The following is an 18719-nucleotide window of genomic DNA, read 5'->3' as shown; positions in this document are numbered from 1 at the left end:
AGTCTAAAAGAAGCTGCGCTTCAGCATGATTTATTGATTTCCCTGTTTGCAATCGGTATTGTACCTGTTTTAAACTAACAGATTATGTAAGGATTGTGAAGTATTTCATTGCCCTTTACACTATTTATATTGGCTGCCCTGTTATATATTGCATAAGTGTTCAGTATCTGGTCTTATCTGAAGTAGGTTTGTGATTTTCTCCAGACATCCTGTCTGGAGAAAGGGAGAAGTTTGATGCAAGGCTCCCCAGGTGCGGTCGTTCGGGGCACGGGTGTCGGGGAGGTCCCTAGCAGGGGTATGGATTGTCTTGCGGGCCGAGGTACCGAGGCTCTGGAGGGCACAGGCCAGGAGAAGTCACGTGATTGAGCTGAGTCCTCCATTGTCTGATCAGCTCACTCTTATGGTCGACAGGGATCGTGAATGGCAGGCCAACCATAAGATCAAAAGCCAAAACACTTCTGTGGAGAAATGCCATTGAAAGTCCGCTAATGACGTTGAGGAGTACCAGAGAACCTAGACTAGGCATCGTATGGGTTCGTTAAAGGTTCTCTGAAAGTGAGCGGCGGTAATTAGTCTCTTAATGGCGAAAGCCAAAACCACTGTGTCACCTACTCTGGAAGGTCACCAATTGTGAGGACTGAGTCAGACAAGGAGTGAGATTGAACTAACTTTATTCTGTTGTTTAGGATTAAGCTGGCTTTATGCCAGCACGGGCTCTTGCTCAAGAGCAGCCCCTAGTCTTTATTCCACAGAGAAGTTGTACATAAGGCAGTGTGCGGTCGGAAACGTGGTGTCCATCAGACACACACGAGACCACAAACAAACAAAGAAAAAGGGCAGAGCCTCACAGCCGAAAATACACCTATAGTTTGACATAGAGGAAACGGATTTACCCGATATATACACTGATAAAAAGGGCGTGAATTGCTCTACAATTTAGTATCTGGAAGAGAAGGAATATACATATGGGAAAAAAGATATTTATAAAAGTAGGGCGAACATTCAGCCCGAATGTCGTCCTTAAAAACAATGCAACACAGTCAAAGATCTTAGGCCAATTGCATTAACAAGTGTAGCTATAATATAAAATTTTCATGGGGATCCTGGAAACCAAAATAGAAAAGCTGATTAGAAATATAAGGACAGCTAATAAACTGTAATCAGGCTTTACCACATAAAGAGGAATTGATGATTTATATATCTTAGAATACTACTGAACACAAGAAAATATGTAGGTACAAAAGAAAAGACATTATTTGTGGCATCAATAGACTTCCATAAAGCTAATGGAGGCATTGATCATTAATATGCTTTGATTTGCAGATCTGTTGAGGGGAAGTTGAAAATAGGAAGGAATTATGGTATTGCAGAGAGAAAAGAAACTTAAATCCACATAATCAAAGGAGGAACAAAAAAAAGAAAAAAAGAAAACCAGGGGAGTGGTTTTAAAGACAAATTCCACCTAATACTTCTTATACGACTTCGCCCGGAGTATTTATCATCATCCTTTATCCTAATTATCTCGCAATTAAATAAATTACCTGTTTTTTTTATTATTTTTCCAATGAATATATCTAACTTTCCCCTTTTCATCAATTAGGTCTGAATTCAAATTGGAATCACGAACGAAAAGTCCTTAGGAGACGACGCCCAAAACGTAAACAAAACTTCATTACGTGAATCCATTATTTAGCCTAATAACTACCATTAAATTATCCAGTTTATTAGCAAATTATCCGAATTTTTAATCATATTCCAACAAACTGCATACAATTGTCCAGAAAATGACTTATTGGAATGAATGAAAACCACCGAAACCACTTCTAAACCAAAGCCACAAACATAAACACTGTCAATAGAAGACGTCCAAAATGTCAACAAAGAGACGCCATTGACTGCCTTAGTAGTGTAACTTCTATTAAACGTCTTTTTATCTTCTATAATAATTGCCATCTTCAGAATCAAGACAATTCTTAATCAATCGTAATAATTGATAAATTTCGAAGACAACTGATAATTACTGTAATAATGTGAGTTATAGATGTTTATAGATTATATAATTAGCTTCTATAGATATGGTTCTCTTAGGTTACCCAATACTAGACCTGACCTTCTGTGGGGTCTTAACCTGAGGCTATCTAAATGAAATGAGTTATATTTTATGATGTCTCAATGATTTACTTGTAGGCTAATGTCAAGTTTAAGTTATAAGTTTCTGTAGGATCTCATTGCTGTAGGCTACAGGATCCCTGTATCCTGGCCTACTTTATCCTAAGACTGTCTGGTTCAATGATACCGTATGATTTCATAATGATTCCACGGAAGGTGTAGGTACGGTAATTTAATCTATAGCTAACCCTATAGCCTAAGCTAGGCTATAGCCCCATGTCCTAGGTTATTTTTTCAATTAACCAAAAGACGACTAGAGGAGGATTTATCCTACAAAATAACTAGTGTAAATTGCGTCTTTCACTAGTTTTTGTCATTTCTTTTTACAGGTATTCTCCAATGGGTTCTAAAAAACCCATTGTTTGTTGTAAAAGTCGTATCTCAAATAGGGGGAAACACTGCCTTAGGTCCATCGTACTCAAGTGGATCAGCCTTATTCACTCGATATTTAATTGGTGAAACAAGATTATAATTACATCTTTAAGCATACCATTTAAAAGATTGAAGTTTCATCAACAAAATGTGATATATGAAAGCACCATACAAACTTAGAAAAGCATGTGAGGTCTTCGTAAAATATGTTTTCAAGGCAGCTTTTAAATCCAATATGGCATCATCCACCTCCGGTCCCTTTTGTAACCGGCATTGCTCCAACGTCCTTCCCAACCTTCCCAGCGCTCATTTGAACAATATTATCTTATATATGTAATGTTTATTGATCTTACTCAAGATTGCAGTTGTAATCAGCACAATAAAACATTTTGTTGCCTATATTAGTGAAAGAATGAAACTTCTTATTCCTGGGGTCATGGTTTGAACTGAATTTAATTTTTACCTTGTAAGCGGTGGTTTTATCCTTTCCACCATCACAACTAAAACTCCACAGTGCTTATTTGATTGTAATTATACATGTTTTGGTCTTAATTCACTCCAAATTCCACTTGAACTACATTGAGAGTTTGTTGACAGCAAAGTTGTGGCGGGAAAAAATTTCCAGAATGTCGTACATCTGGCTGCTGAAAACCATTGCCAAACAGAAGATGGATTAGTGAATTGTTTATGACAAAAATTTTGTATTTTTTATTTATTTTTGTTGTTGCTAGCACTTTTCATTGATTTAAGTCTATATTACTATTTTGACTTTTTTATTTTTAATAATTGTATGCCAGAAATAAATGTAACCTTTAATGCTTGCATGCTAGGAAGGGCAAAATTTCATCGTTGCCAATTTAATGCAGCTTTACACTTACGCCGATGCATATACAAAGTGTTTCCATGAATTCTAGTTGTCATAATAATGCAATAATTATAAAATTTCTCTAATATGTATATATTAGAGCAATTTTAAGGGGTTCTGTTCTTGAGACACGTTATAACAAGAAAATTGTCGTAAGCCGGAACATCATACAAAATACTAGGAAAACCTTACTTTTAATGCTTTGGGTGCATTGAAAACTATGTAAACTGCATTCTTATTGTGTTTTTATCAAAAAACCTTCAAATATTGATTATTTTGCATTTTTGGTGTCATATTTCTTCTGCCAGATGAGCGTTGTAGGCATTGTAACCCTGGACCATGCGTTGAAACCCTTGAAATAATTTCTGATGAATATAATTGAAAAGCGCCTTAACCTCGAAACGTCGTAAGCCGAACCCGTCGTAGCCCAGTGACTGCCTGTATACTACAAATAGATATGCTAATTTCACTTATTGCCGGACGGTAAACACATACCAATTGGCAACACTGATAAACAATAGGAGAGCACAAACAACACGTATGTACTTCTCACAGCAAAACTGTTGATATTTGAGTCAGGAATCTAGTTACTTTTTCAACAACGAATATTTTCAAATTAATTATCATGAATAAAAATTTATGCAATTTATGGCCTTAGACTGATGTTTAACTTTTTATTTAAATAATTATCTAGTGCACGCTTCTTCTTTTTACCAAAAAGTCGCAAGTTTCCTTGGATCCAAAGCGGAGGGCGTCATTGTTTACGATTTTTGTGAAGAAAGTGTCCCAATGTCTATGGGTACAAGTGGTGCACGAATTTAGCACATGGAATGGAAAGTTTATAGACACAAGTGACTCCGCAAATATCGAGATGGCGTTAGTCTTCTACATTTTTGGTTTTAAGTAAAAATTTTGAAAGCATCATGATGGCGAGTTTCTTTTGCCATACTTAACACAATTCTGAGCTAATTTTCTTGCTTCTAGTTTGCATAAATGAATATCTAGGTACTTTACTTATATGGGACAAGGTAATTTTTTGTTATATGTTGTGTTTTTAAGTTGTAATATGACTTGAATATGTCTTGTTATGAACTAAATTATTTTTTTCGTAATAGATTGCATTGGGGGAATGTTTATTGTATAAAAAAAATTGATTCTGTTCGCTATTTTCAATTGATTTAATTGTAATACGAACTTTAAATTCCTTATCTTTTATCGGTGTGAAAAGAATAGTAAAATGTGATTTTCCATGCCAGTTAGATTTGATAAAAAAAAGTTTTCTGTCGATTTTATCTACAGTTGTGTTTGATGGCATATCAAAGTTTACGGGAGTTTTATCCTTGTTGCCGATGCACGATAAATCATTAGCAGCATGAACATTGTTTTCTCAGCTTCAGCTCCAACTTGCATTTGTTCCTACATGTTATACAAACCCTCCGTCCTTTACTTTAGGAATTTCTTTCACCGTAGGCTGGAAATCGGTTGTAGAAGACTAACAACAAGGTAGTTAGGCAGCAAATACTTGTCCAATTGTCGGGAGTCCTGCCCAACTGTACGTTAACATTCCACTTCACTTTTGGCTGCCGTGGTGATCAGATGTGCTTTTGCTCTCTGATCATTGTTGTTGTATGAAGTTCTGGAACTCTGTGAGATCTGTCTTTTTCTGTTTTGTTTGTGATTGTGTATTTTATTTGCCATTCTCGCAGCGCATTTGCCCTGGAGTTGGGGGCAAGATGTGTGGTAGCTCCTGCTCAAAAGTTGTGGGCCCTCACATCCTCTGTGTGAAGTGCCAAGGCCATGAGTCCTCAATTGATAACTCATGTGATACTTGTCTCTCTTGGTCAGTGGAGCAGTGGGGTAGGTATGAGGGGAGGAAGCGATCTTAGGGGAAGGCTTCCAAGGCTTCGTCAGAGGGTTACACACCTCTGAGGACCCCGTTGGTGACTAATCCTTAGTCTTCCTTCCACCCACCTCGTAAGCTTCCTCGCCTTGCTGTTTCCCCTTGGGATGAAATGTCTCCCTCCGCTTCTTCACTTGATGTACTCAGGGGCTTCTGCTTGCTCCAGAGGGGATCTTTCTCCTTCGGGGTGAGTAGGACCTCCTCCCACTAACCCGACTTTTGCTCTCTCAGTTGTGTCTGCCTCTGTGGTTGGGGATTTGTAGCAGGCATGGCTGAAGTTGGGGTTGCCTGGTGTCCCTTCTCTACAGGGGCTGATGCATCATTTTTCGTCGACCCTGGGTATGTGGCACCAACTCACCTGGTGTACACTCAACACGTGACCACAGAAACACCTTCTTTGGTTGTGTCATCCATGCCACATACTTCAAGGGTAGACCCATTTCTGCCCACTCTTCCTCCAGGTTATGCAGTCCTCTCTCCCCCAGCGACTTACAATCGGCCCCAGAGACCATTCCTGCTAGACCTTCCACCTGTCTCCATGCCCATGCCTGCTGCTGTACCAGTTCCTGATTGTGTGAGTGCTGAGGTGGAGGGCAGCCCCAGTCCCAGCTTCCCTGGAGCCTGCTGCTTTGGCAGCTGCTTCAGTGTCATCTTGGATGGGGGATCTGACTGCTGCCCTGAGGAAGCTGACGAAGAAGTCCAAGAAGAAGCATAAGGTGTCGTCGTCTTGCTCCTCCTCTTCGTCTTCGTCATCGTTGTCTGTCACCTCCTCCACTTCTTTCGAGGCTTCCCTGCCAAGGAAGAAGAATGTAGTCTTTCTCCCCCTAAGAAGTCTCATTCTGTGACTTCTAAGGGTCTGTCTTGCCGTTCTGGTGAGACAAGTGGGCCTTCCACTGGTTCTCCCGAGAACGTGCACGAGACGAGACCAGTAGGAGGTCCCGTTCAGTTCTCTCGGGAGGTTCCAACGTCTTCAAGGATTGGGATGCATCAGGAGGATGGTAACCCCTCTCGTCATGCAGGTGCACGCTATTCTTCGCCCGATTGTTGGTCATGACTGGTCCAGGTGTCGAATAGCACTTATCCTGGTGTACGTGAGCGTTGTTCCGGTTCTCGGCTGAATGTTTCTCTACAGGGAGAATGCTCCTCTAGACCTGAGAATTGATCAACACCGATGGTTGGTGATCGATTTTGGCCCGCCCCATCTGTTAGTTCTGCTAGCAGGGCAAGTGAGAGCGTCCGATCTTCCTCACCTGTCCCTTTACCTTCCTTCGGATACACCGAGAGGAGCAAGGCAACCAGGGGGAACCCTGGGGAGTGTTGTTTTCAGGGTTCATTGAGATCATAGCAGGTCTATTAAGGGTCTTCCTTCTGAAGGAAGAGAGAAGGAAGGAAGAGGATCGAGGGAGGGACTCATCCTGGAAGGACTTGACGGTCTTTCTCTTCAGGATGTAGTCACTCCTGAGATTCAGAGGACTTTTGCAGAGGTCATCGCGCTGATTTGTCACCACAATGGCCTAGGGGAAGGGTCAACGGTTGTGTCCTCTGACTACCCTTTGCAGTTGGAGTCCTTCTGCGGTCCTAATAAGGAACCCAGAGCTTATGTGGGCTTACTGTGATCCTCCTTGTCTGAAGATGTGTTGGAGTAGGTGAACAATCTTGTCTCAGGGCATGAGAATTCACTTAGGGCCAACAGATCAGACAAGCTGCTTCCCCCTTCTCTACCTCGATAGAGGTGTTTCTACACACCCTTGGAAAACCCTTTGCTGATGAAACAGGTTGATCTGTAGGTAGTTTGTCTGACTCCCGGCTTGCTGCTGTAGCACCTTGTTACCGAGAACCTCTAGTTCATGCAGCATGAGGCAGGGGCCTTGAAAGCTACCACTATGGGAGTTTTCCAAACAGTCTCCTGGCTGGATCTGTGGTCCCTCACAGTATCCAAAGTTGCTTCTTCTTTGGGACTGATAGTTCCCGGAGAAGATTCGGTTTTTGGGAGACTTTGCCAGTCTAGAGGTAGGGCTATTTCCTACCTGGCCCACCAGATGGTAAACCTGTCGGCCAACCTGGTTCTTAGGAAGAGGCACTGCCCTGAATCATGTAGCCAGGTCTGCTGGGCCAGAGTCGGCATTGGTGTTAAGGAACAAAATGTTGCTGGGCTCCTCTCTCTTCCCTAGAGAGATGATGGACTCTGCAGTGGACAAGCGAAGAGCTGAAGATATCGATCGACTTGTCCATCAGGCAGTTACTAAGACCTCAGGGCCATCTCATGCAACTGCAGCTAGGCCTTCGAGCCAAGCTAGCTCTTCCTCCGCCTCCAAGAAGACTCCTCCTTTGAAGGGGGTGCGAGGAAAGACCCAGCCTCCTTAGTTTGCTGCCATCAATGTGGGGGAGGGGGGGGGGTGTTGCCTGGCGAACGATTGGGCACCATGGCAGCGCTATGAAGACAAGTCCTGGGTAGTGGATGTTCTCGGGAGGGACATCTTCCTTTCGAGTCAAGGCCACCTCTCACCGAAACTCCAGTCCTACTACAAACTTACATCCCTGGTTCAGCCAAGGATCTGGCCCTAAAGGAAGAGGTGCAATCGATGCTGAGCAAGGTTGCTGTGGAAGTTGTATGAGATCCGTCACCAGGGTTCTACAGCCGGGTCTTCTTGGTGGAGAAGGCTATAGGGGCCTGGAGACTGGTGATAGATCTCTCTCCCTTGAACCGATTCGTTCGCCAGACTTGGTTCACGCCTCTAAGGAGAATAACTTCATGCTTTCGGTGAACCTGAAGGATGTGTATTTTCAGATACCCATTCATCAGTCCTCCAGGAAGTACCTTCACTTTATCCTTGAGGGGGCGGTGTTACAATTCAGGGCACTGTTTAAAACTCTTGACCGCCCCTTAGGTGTTCACGAGTGTTCACCTTGGTGTCTGCTTGGTCCCATTCGGTCGGGATATGTCTGTTGAGGTATCTCGATGACTGGCTAGTCCTGGCGAGTGAGCTCTCACAGTTGTTACAGGTCAGGGATCGGCTTGTTGATTTTTATTGTGATCTCAGGATCATGATAAATTTTGAGAAATCAGATCTTATTCCCAAGCGGAGGATAAAGTATCTGGGCAAGCTGATCAGTACGGTAGCAGCACGGGTCTTCCCCACAGACTTGAGGATCCGCAAGTTCGGGAAGGCAGCTCAACTGTTTCTGTCTCAGCATGAACAGCCAACTCTGCTTTGTCAGGTTGTGATTGGTCACCTTTTGTCACTAGAGAAGATACCTCATGGGCATCTTCACCTGCGGTCTCTTTAATGAAGACTAAAGGAGTGTTGGTCACAGGCTCGGGATCCTCAATCCTTTCTCATCCCTCTAATGGAGGAAGTGAGGAAGGATTTAGCCTGGTGGCTAGATGACAGGAACCTCTTAATAGGGGTGGAGTTGCACACTTCCCCTTCGGACATGCTTCTGTTCTCGGATGTATTGAACGAGGGTTGGGGCGCACACCTGGAGGGGTTGCTGACTGCAGGAACGACAAGCACCTTCACGTCAACATTCTGGAACTCAAGGTGGCTTTCTTAGCCCTCCAAAAGTTCCGGGATCGAGTGATGAGACATTCTATGGCGTTGAAAAGCGATAACACCACAGAAGTGGTATATGTCAACAAACAGTGGGACCTAGTGTTCTTTCCGAGGCACCACGAGAGATTCTCCTGTAGCACAACCTTCTGTGTCAGCAGCGCATAGAGTGGTACCACTCAGCAATACAGTCTCTGTGTTTTCACACCTGGTGTTATCCACCATCTCTTGTGAGCGAGAGGCTTGTCTTGCCGAGCAGCAACAGAGATGGCAGGATATCTCTGACAGTCCTCTGCAGCAGTGTACCAGGGAAAGTGGGCCGTCTTCTGTGAGGAGTGGATATTTCTGCTTTTATGGAGATCTCTCTCTTTATGAGGAGCTTCAAGAGGTCTTGCCCACCCAGGAACTCAGGCCTCCTGAGTGAGATGTGACTGTTGTCTTAAGGAGTTTGACTTGTAACTCTTATGAGTCGTTAGACAGGGATCTGACCCTCAAGACCGTTTTTTTGCTGGCCCTGGCATTGGCAAAGAGAGTGGGTGAGCTTCATGGTCTCTCTTATGATGTTTAAACACATAAAGGGATGGGGATCTCTTTTGCTCAATTTTGTCCTGGATTTCGTGGCGAAGACTCGGTGTCCTTTGGTCACTGACACTAGATTCGAGTCCTTTATGATCCCCTCCCTAGAGGAATTTTGTGGTAATGACCCAGAAGAGACACTACTTTGTCCTGTTAGACTGCTATGGCACTATCTGAAGAGAACTCGTCATATCCGCCCTGAGTGTCGACGCCTGTTTGTTAGCACCTGGGTGACCAAGAAAGGGGTGTCCAGAACACTATCTCATTTTGGGTTGCCGAGGTCATCAGGAAGGCATACTCCTCCAAAGGGAGGTACGACACTGGCACCTTTCGTTCGAGAGCCCACAAAGTCAGAGATATTGGTCCTACCCTTGTTTTCTGCAAGAACCTGTCGGTTTTACAGGTATTGAAGGAGGGGTTTGGTCCAACCAGACCACCTTCACCTACTTCTCGCTTCAGGATATAGCCCATAGGTCCTTGGATAGCTTTTCCTTGGGACCCATGGTGGCTGCTCAACAAGTTGTGTAGCTTACCCAACTCCTCTAACTGGACAAAGTTGCATCTCACCTTGTGTAACTGTATGAATGTAGGTGTGACTGAGAGTGTGGCTGGCTTCTCTTCCTCCTTTCATTAGTCTCTCTTCCTATGGGCAGAGAGCTGCAGTCGTCACATGCTGGAATGGGCAGTCGATGCAGGTAAGCTATGTTACTGAGCTCGATTCTATCCCCTTTCATTAGGGTATAGAAGCATGTATCTATCCCTTCCCTAACAAGGAGGGAAGAGGACATTAGCATGAGACAAACCCAATACTTCTATATTTGTTTTTTTGCTTCCGACTGTAAAGTTCTTGTTTCGCTATTCATATGAGGCTACACTTGCCTCCTTCTTATGAATTGGTACAGAGGTCTGGCTATTGTTCACACAGTTCCCATACTCCGATCAATTAGACAGAGGCTAAGTTTCCCTCCTCACTCCTACAACCAGGATGGGAACCTTGGTTGGGCAAACACCAGTCTGTTCACAGGACCCTATCAGATTCCTCCCTCCAATCAGTGAGTCTTCCTTATGTAAAGGACCAAGGGTTTGTATAACGTGTAGGAACAAATCACAGTTTTTTAAAGTAAATTATATTTTTCTAACTATACAAACCTGAGGTCCTTTGCATTTTATGCCCACCCCATGCTGATGTCCCTTGCATGGAACTACCAACATGGAATGGACATGTGCAAAATCGCAATGTGCAGCATTCTGCCATTGCAAAGGGTGGAGAGAGTTTTGCTATGGCCCCAATGAAGGTGAAGCAGAAACATAATGATACCAAAAATGGCAGTCAGTGATTTGCCATTAACTGTACAAACTACAAAAACAGATTCTCTAAACAACATGGCATCTCTTTTCACAAGTAAGTTCCATTTTTACATTCTTTTTAGTCAGTGTCACCTGATTGTGGGCATTTACTTTGATTTATGCTATTATCATGTAGCTAGGTTCCATAGTCAGGCATTACAGGATAGAAGCATTCACCAGAAATGCAATAAACTTTTTCCATCCAAGGGGCAGTAATATTCAGTGTTACGAGTTCAGCTTTTGTACATTTAGCATAAAATTGTCAACAAATTCTGTAATTTATTGGTAAGCCAGCCTGTATCACAAGGCCCACCTTGCCATATTGGAGTGTAATCAGTTCATTTTCCATGACAACATTGTGTTATCTAGGACATCTGTTGCATTCGGTTAAAGTAATTCAGTAGCACACATTATTCAATCTAGTAATTTCTGTTTACACGATAATACATTTAAAATAGACCTAAAATTATTAGTATTAATGAGATCAACATTATTAAAAGATCTGTAAAATTAGATTATTTATATCAGCAAATGTGTTTCGTTTTGTAACAATGACTGGTATAAGTAAGCCATAAGCATAAATTAACATAATTACAAATTAAGTCCATTGTGTCATGGTGGTAGGGTTAATCCCTAGGTGACACAGACTGGATAGCAATGTCATAAGACCTAGGTAGTACATAAAATGCAAAGTAGAGTATAAAGACTTTGATACACAGAAGGATATTAAATAAAAGGGGTTCAATCAGTCTCAGTACATATACATGCTTCGTGGGTTCACTGGAAAGTGCTTTTCAAGAGCTTTTAAATTATGATAAATTTATTCAAATTTTCATTGAAAAATTTCGGACAGTAGGGTAAAAAATTAACCCAGGTAAAATGCATATTTGGATATCTTTACTTAAAACTGCAACGTCATATTTCTACATGCTTAATTATATGCATTTAAAAGGGATTTGCAAGGGCTTTCCAATGAGCCTATATTTATTAAAATCGGTGGAGAATTAAGGACGACAGAGTGAAAAAAAGTACTTGGAAGACTATGCTTTAATAGCTTAATTCAGCGTCATCTCCACCTTTTCCCATGGTGCCGCGCAGTGACAATCAGCATCAATACATTTATGCACGCATGTCCATTCCATATTTATAGTTCCATGGTTCTTTAGTTGGCTCTGACTACGATCCTGCAGAAGCTGCCAAAGAGAAAGTCGAAGAAGAAGAGATTGAGGAAGGTGTTGTCATCTTTCTTTCATCTTCGTCATAGTCTGCGTCTGCCGCCTCCTCACCTCCCCCTTCGAAGGTTTCATGACCTTGAGGCTTCTAAGGGTCTGTGTCCTCCCTCTGGGGGGGAAAGGCAGTTGGCTCTCTCGTCGGCTCTCCCACTCCTTCGGGAGAGGATCCTCTATAGACGCTTATTCGTCTCCCGAAGAATAGGAGCAGCCGGAGATGAATGGATTAATTACGAGCGTCCCCGAATACGCCTGTGGTGTGAATTGCTGAAAAATTGATGACTGAGACTTTGCCCTCAGGGGCCAGAGTCTCGGGAGCCTCTGGAACACGAACCAAGGTTTGTCCTCCAGTCTCTGGTTCCAGGGCCATGTCGAAGACTGGTTTGTGAGTTTCTCCGAATGTACAACCTCCCAAGGGAAGTCGTACATCCACAGTCAGTGACAGGGAGTCAGCTCTCTGTCACAACAGTGGCAACGGGGGAGAGAAAGGACTGAGCTGCCGCTCAGACCCACCTGCGAAGACCAAGCCTGATTCTTCGTTAGGATCCGTGGTTGATGTCCCTGTCCCTTGGGATAGGGCATCGGGAGAGGCTAAGAGGAGGTCCCCTGTACCTCTTCACTTGGGGGATTCGGCCTCGAAGAGTGCTGAGATGCATTTTGAGGACGATGCTCAGTCTCGCCAGGTGGAGAGCTGCGTCACTGCTAGCAGAAGCACTGCTAACAAGGATATTGCTCTCACCAGCGCTGCTACCAGTCCTGCTACCAGCGCTGCTACAGCGTGGCAAGAACCAATGCATTCTCCTCGGGAGAGCATATCGTCTGTGTGATCGTGCTCTCCTAGACCCACGTACTTGTCACCACCACGGGTTGATGCAAGGGCGCAGCTCACTCCCCCTGCAGCAGTGCTGCCAGGAGGAGTAAGACCATCTGATCCACCTCTCCTATTCCCTCTACTTCCTCGGGCTACACCGGGAGGGGCGAGGTGAATATTAGGAATCCCTTAGAGCTTTTTCCATGGGATTCGGCGGCCTATGTCCCTGGGGTTTTAGGACTCCATCGAATGTATCCTCAAGTCGTCAAGGATGGATCCAGGGGGTCTCGTGAGGGTCTCTCACGTGGGGGAGTAGATTAGGAGGAAGAATCTCTGGAAGGACTAGATGGTGCTTTGGCAAGAGCCTCTGACACCCCCGAGATATGGAGGACCTTTGCAGAGATTGTTGCATTGATACATCAGCACAATGATTTCAGGGAAGCAGCCGCGACCTTCTTTACAGGAAATCACCCCTCCCATCTCGAATCTTACTGGGGACCCAAGAGGGAACCCAGGGCTTTGACGGGACTTCTGTGGTAAGCCTTGGCTGACAGAGTGTTGGACCAGGTGAATAATATTGTTTCAGGACAAGAGAATTCCCTTAGGTCCAACCGATTGCATAGACTTCTTCCCCCCTCCTCTACTTTGCCAAAGGCATTTTTACACACCCACGGAAAGGCCTCTACTGACCAAGCGGGTGGACCCAGACCTGGTTCGCCTCGGTCCGGGTCTGTTGCTGCAGCACCTGATGAGCGAGAGTATTTCTCTCTCTCAGCAGGAGGCAGCAACGTTTGAAACTACTGCTATGGCGGCTCTCCAAGCAGTCTCCTTGCTGGACCTGTGGTCTTTCACAGTGTCTAAGGTTACTGCTTCCTCTGGGGCCATCATCCCGGGGGAAGAATCAACCCTCGGGAGACTGTGTCAGTCTGGTGGTAGGGCTATTACCTACCTGGCCCACCAGACTGACTGCTGACATGTGGCCAAACCTGGTTCTCAAGAGGCATGATGCTATCCTCTCTTGAGTAACCAGGTTGCTTGGATCTGAGTCTGTTTTGGCCTTACGGAATGGACCTTTGCTGGGTTCTACCTCTCTCTTCAATAGAGAACAGGTAGATGCTTCAGTGGACAAGTGTCGTGATGACGATAAGTACCAACTTGTTCACGAGCCAGTGGCTTTCTTGCCTTCATTCCACTGTGGCTAGACCTTCCACTCTGGCTAGGTCTTTTTCAGCCCCATAGAAGTCATCCACTCCTAAGGGACCCTGAGGAACTACCCAACCTTTTTCTTCCTCCTCAAAGGGAGCACTGTCACTGTCGGGTAAGGGTAAGAAGAAGGAGGGGCAATGCTAGGGTTGGCATTTGCCTCCAGCTGCTGCCATTGGTTGGGGGGTGCCTATTGAGCCTTAGGGCAACTTGGCAGCGATATGGAGCAGAGCCGTGAGTAGTGGATGTCCTTCAGGAGGGTTGTATACTCCCCTTCAAGTCTCCGCCACCCCTCACCAACCACCTGGTCCGTCTTCTTTCCTACGTAGTGGGATCATTGAAACACCAAGCACTAGCAGAAGAAGTGCTGAAGATTCTGAGCAAGAGCACTGCAGAAGTCATGTCAAACTGGTCTCCTGGGTTCTATGGCCAAGTCTCTCTTTTAGAGAAGACCTCGGGGGATGGAGACTGGTCATAGACCTTTCTCCCCTGAACCGATTTGTTTGCCAGACTTGGTTCAGGATGGAGATATGAACAATGTTTGCCTCTATCAGGGAGAACACCTTCATGCTTACGGTGGACTTGAAGGATGCGTATTTCCAGATGTGGAAGTACCTTCGCTTCCTTCTCGGAGAGACAGTCTACCAATTCAGGGCACTCTGTTTTGGGCTCTCGACCACTTCAGTGTTTATGACAAGTTTTGACAGGATCTAGGGATCCTGATATATCACGGAAGTCCAATCTCGAGCCCAAGCAGAGGATGTTGTACCTAGGCATGCTGATAGACACAGTAGCAGCAAGAGTTTTCCCCTCAACTCTCATATCAGCAGGTTCAGGGAGGCAGCGAGACGGTCAGCCTGCTTGGCTCTGGCAGGTCACCTTTCGTCCTTGGAGAAGCTGGTCCCTCATGGGCTGCTTCATCTTCGGTCTCTCCAATGGAGACTGAGGGAGTGTTGGTCTCAGTCACACGACCCTCACTCTTTTCTCATCTCCCTCTTTCATGAGGTGAGAGAAGCCTTGGACTGGTGGCTCGAAGACAGGAACATCATAATAGGAGTGGATCTCTCCATTTCCCCTCTGGACATGCCTCTGTTCTTGGATGTATTGACTGAGGGATGTGGCGTACACCCGTAGGAGTTGCTGACTGCAGGGGTGTGGGACCTTCAGGACAAGCACCTTCACATAAACGTCCTGGAACTCAAGGCAGCCTTCCTGGCTCTCCAAGAGTTTCAGGAACATGTGATGAGACACTTCGCGGTGTTGATGATCAACAACACCACTGTAGTGGCATATGTCGACAAGCAAGGGGGACTCGCCTCTCTTGAACCTAATCATTTGACAGTGCAGGTGCACGAGTGGGGAATAGCACACTCGGTAGAGCTGTCAGCCAGATACATTCCATGCAAGAGGAATGTAGTGGCAGACAAGCTCAGCCACCAGAATCAGGTGATAGGGACCGAGTGGTCCCATCACCAAGATGTGGCGGGAAGGTTGTTCAGCCTATGGGGGAGTACAGTCATAGACTTCTTTGCCACCCAGGTCAACAGGAAGCTAGAGACCTTCTGCTCCATTGTTCCAGACCCATAGGCAGCTGCAGAGGACGCGTTCCAACATCCGTGGGACAACCTCAAAGTTTACGCCTTTACCCCATTCTGCCTGATTCTAGCAGTGTTTGGCAGGGCACTGATCACTCTGAATTGTCAGATGATTCTGGTGGCACCCAAATGGCCTCAGGCTGTTTGGTATCCCGACCTTCTGGCTTTTCTCTCTGAGGCACTGAGAGAGATTCCCCCAGGGCAGAACCAGCTGTGCCAGCCACACATTTAACAGTACCACCAGGAAGTGTCGTCCCTGTGTCTTCATGCCTGGAGGTTATCCACCATCTCTTGCGAGAGAGAGGCTTTTCTCGCCAAGCAGCAACAGAAATGTCAGGATACCTCAGACAGTCCTCTGCAGCTTTATATGATGGAAAGTGGGTCGTTTTTTGTGGTTGGTGTCACAGACTGGGTATCTCCAGTCAGAGCCACTCTTCAGCAGGTCGCAGATTTCCTCGTCTTCCTTCGCCGAGAGAAGCTCCTTTCCGTCTCAGCTGTAAAAAGCTACAGGGCTGCACTGGCCCTAGTCTTGAAGCTGAAGGGTATTGATATCTCATCCTCCTTCAAGATGTCATTACTAATAAGGAGCTTTGAGAGGTCTTGCCTGCCCAGGGACCTCAGGCCTCCTGAGTGGGACATGACTCTCGTGTTGCAAAGCCTAACTCATGCCTCATATGAGCCTCTTTGAGGGTCCTCAGACAGGGATCTGACCCTCAAGACCGTCGTTCTGCTAGCCCTGGCTTCAGGAAAAAGAGCTGGCAAACGACTTGGTCTTTCTTTTGATGTAGAACACTCTAGGGTATGGGGATTAGTTACGCTCCATTTTGTCCCGAACTTCGTAGCGAAGACTCAGAATTCATCGGTCCCTGATGCTAGATTCAGGTCCTTCACCACTCCCTCCCTGAGTGACTTCATTGGTGATGATCCAGATGAGATGCTGCATTATGGCACTACCTGAAGAGGACTCGACGTCTCCGGCCTGAGTGTCAACAACTTTAGTTAGCACAGAGGTTCCAAGAAAGAGGTGTCCAATAACTCTGTCTTTCTGGCTTCGTAAGAAGATCAAGAAGGCATACTCTGCTGCTGGTGATGACACCAGTACACTTCATCCTAGAACTCACGAGGTCAGGGGCATTACCCAGTTCCTCGCGTTTTGCAAGAACCTGTTGGTTCATCAATTTTAAGGGGGGGGCCCCACTTTCACTCTCACTACCTTTGAGATATTGCCCACAGGTCCTTGGACACTTTTTCCTTGGGACCAGTGGTGGCTGCTCAAAAAGTTGTGTAGCTTACCCAGCTCCTCTAACAGGACAGATTCGCATCTCACCTCATTGTACAATATGAATGAGAGTGACTGTGAAGTGACTGACTCTCCTTTCATCTCTTTCACTCTCCTCTTTCCCTTTGGGTAGAGAGTATGCGGACCGTTAAATGCTGGACCAATATAGATACAGGTAAGACCCTCCTTAGAGTACCTATCTATTTTCTTAGACTAGTTAATGGAATCAAATATCTGCCTTGTCCCTTCACAAGGCAGGGAAGGGGGCTTACACATAAGACAAACTTATTACTTGTATTTCCCTTCTGCCTCCAACTTAATGGTTCTTAGCTGTCTCTTAAGGGGGACACAACCTCTCCTTATGAATAGACCCAGAAGACTGACTATGAACTTGTAGTTCCTTAACTCCGATCAAAATTCAGTGGCTGGATTCCTTTCCTCACTCTTGCGACCAGGAAGGAAATCTCAGGTAGGCTGAACCCCAGTCGGTTTACTGAAGATCACTCAGATTCCACCCACCAATCAGTGAGTCCTCCTCTTGTAAAGGACCGGAGGTTTGTATATCGTATAGGAACAAATCACAATTTTTGAAAGTAAATTGTATTTTTCCTAGTTATACAAACCTGAGGTCCTTAACACTAACTGCCCACCTCATGCCACCCCTCAATCTACTACCTGGGCCGAAAGCAAATTGGAATGTTTATGTCCGCTCGGAGGGTCTACCAATGATTGGGCCAGTAGTTAACCACCGAACTGCCATGTTTACAGATTTCAGCAGCCATATCCAGGCTACGCCTTAAGCAATTCCTATCGTAAAGGGCCTCAGGTTTGTATAGCAAGGAAAAATACAATTTACTTTCTAAAATTGTTGTATTAAGAATTCCTTTCCTGATGGAATTGGAGAGTGGACATTATCAGCTTATTTGGGCTGGGAGAAGGCTGTAACATCTGGATCTTCAATTATAGTGATAATAATTATGTAAAGTTGCCACACCTACTAAAGTAGTACTGGTGCATGTAGTGTACATACACTTTTTTCAAAATTATAACAATTTGTAAAACATTGAAAAAAAATTAAGTATTCCTTACCTGATGAATTTGGAGAGATATCAAAACCCTGGAAGGATTTAAGGTCTTCTGGGTCTTCATCACTATCAAAGAATTCTGGAATGATACATAATGGAAAAAATGAGCTTATGCAGCAGTAAACATTTTACATATTGTTTGTATGTATGTAGTACAAACAGTTTACAGCATGGAAATGATAAGAGTGAAATTATGTTAATTAAGAATTCTTTACCTGATGGAGCTGGAGAGGCTGCTGGGTTGGGTACTGGTTCATGTTCAGCGGAATCTGGATTGGGCATCAGTTTTGCAATGATACAAATGATAAAGACTATTGGGTTATGCTGTGTATGTACTACAGTAAATATAAGTTACAGTCCACTAACACTTTTATAAAATTGACTATAATTTATAACATGTTTTATTTGTTCCTACCCGATATGCAAACCCTCGGTCCTTTACGTTAGGAATTACTTTCAGCTTAGGCTGGAATACAGCCATTAAATTCTTGAACAAGGTGGTTAGGCAGTAACTACCGTCTGGTAAGTGGGTAGGCCTGCCTGCCCAGATGTAAACATTACACTTTGCTTTTGGCTGTCTTCCGATGAAGACGTATGTTTGTGAGCTCTTGCTGACCAGCCATTAATCAACTTTTTCCTGGTGGGATCTTTATTTTCTTATTTTGAATTAATATGTATGTACTGTGTTTGATGTTAATAATTAATATACAAACCCACTTGTTGTGATAGCCTTGCTA

At 44.6% G+C, this 18719-nt stretch overlaps 1 protein-coding gene across 1 annotated transcript in view; it reads left to right on the top strand.

Moving 5' to 3' along the window:
- Positions 1–1884: 1884 nt before the first annotated feature.
- The window catches only part of LOC135204661 (zinc finger protein 572-like), a 30839-nt gene continuing 14004 nt past the window's right edge, over positions 1885–18719 (top strand). The window contains exon 1 of the mRNA XM_064234811.1: positions 1885–2030. The gene's annotated coding sequence lies outside the window, so the exon portion shown is untranslated. The remainder of the gene's footprint in view (positions 2031–18719) is intronic.

The sequence above is a fragment of the Macrobrachium nipponense genome, chromosome 47 (assembly GCF_015104395.2).
Source record: "Macrobrachium nipponense isolate FS-2020 chromosome 47, ASM1510439v2, whole genome shotgun sequence".
Classification (NCBI taxonomy): Eukaryota; Metazoa; Arthropoda; class Malacostraca; order Decapoda; family Palaemonidae; genus Macrobrachium; species Macrobrachium nipponense.
Note: the sequence above shows the minus strand (reverse complement) of the source record. Positions and strands in the feature narration are given on the sequence as shown.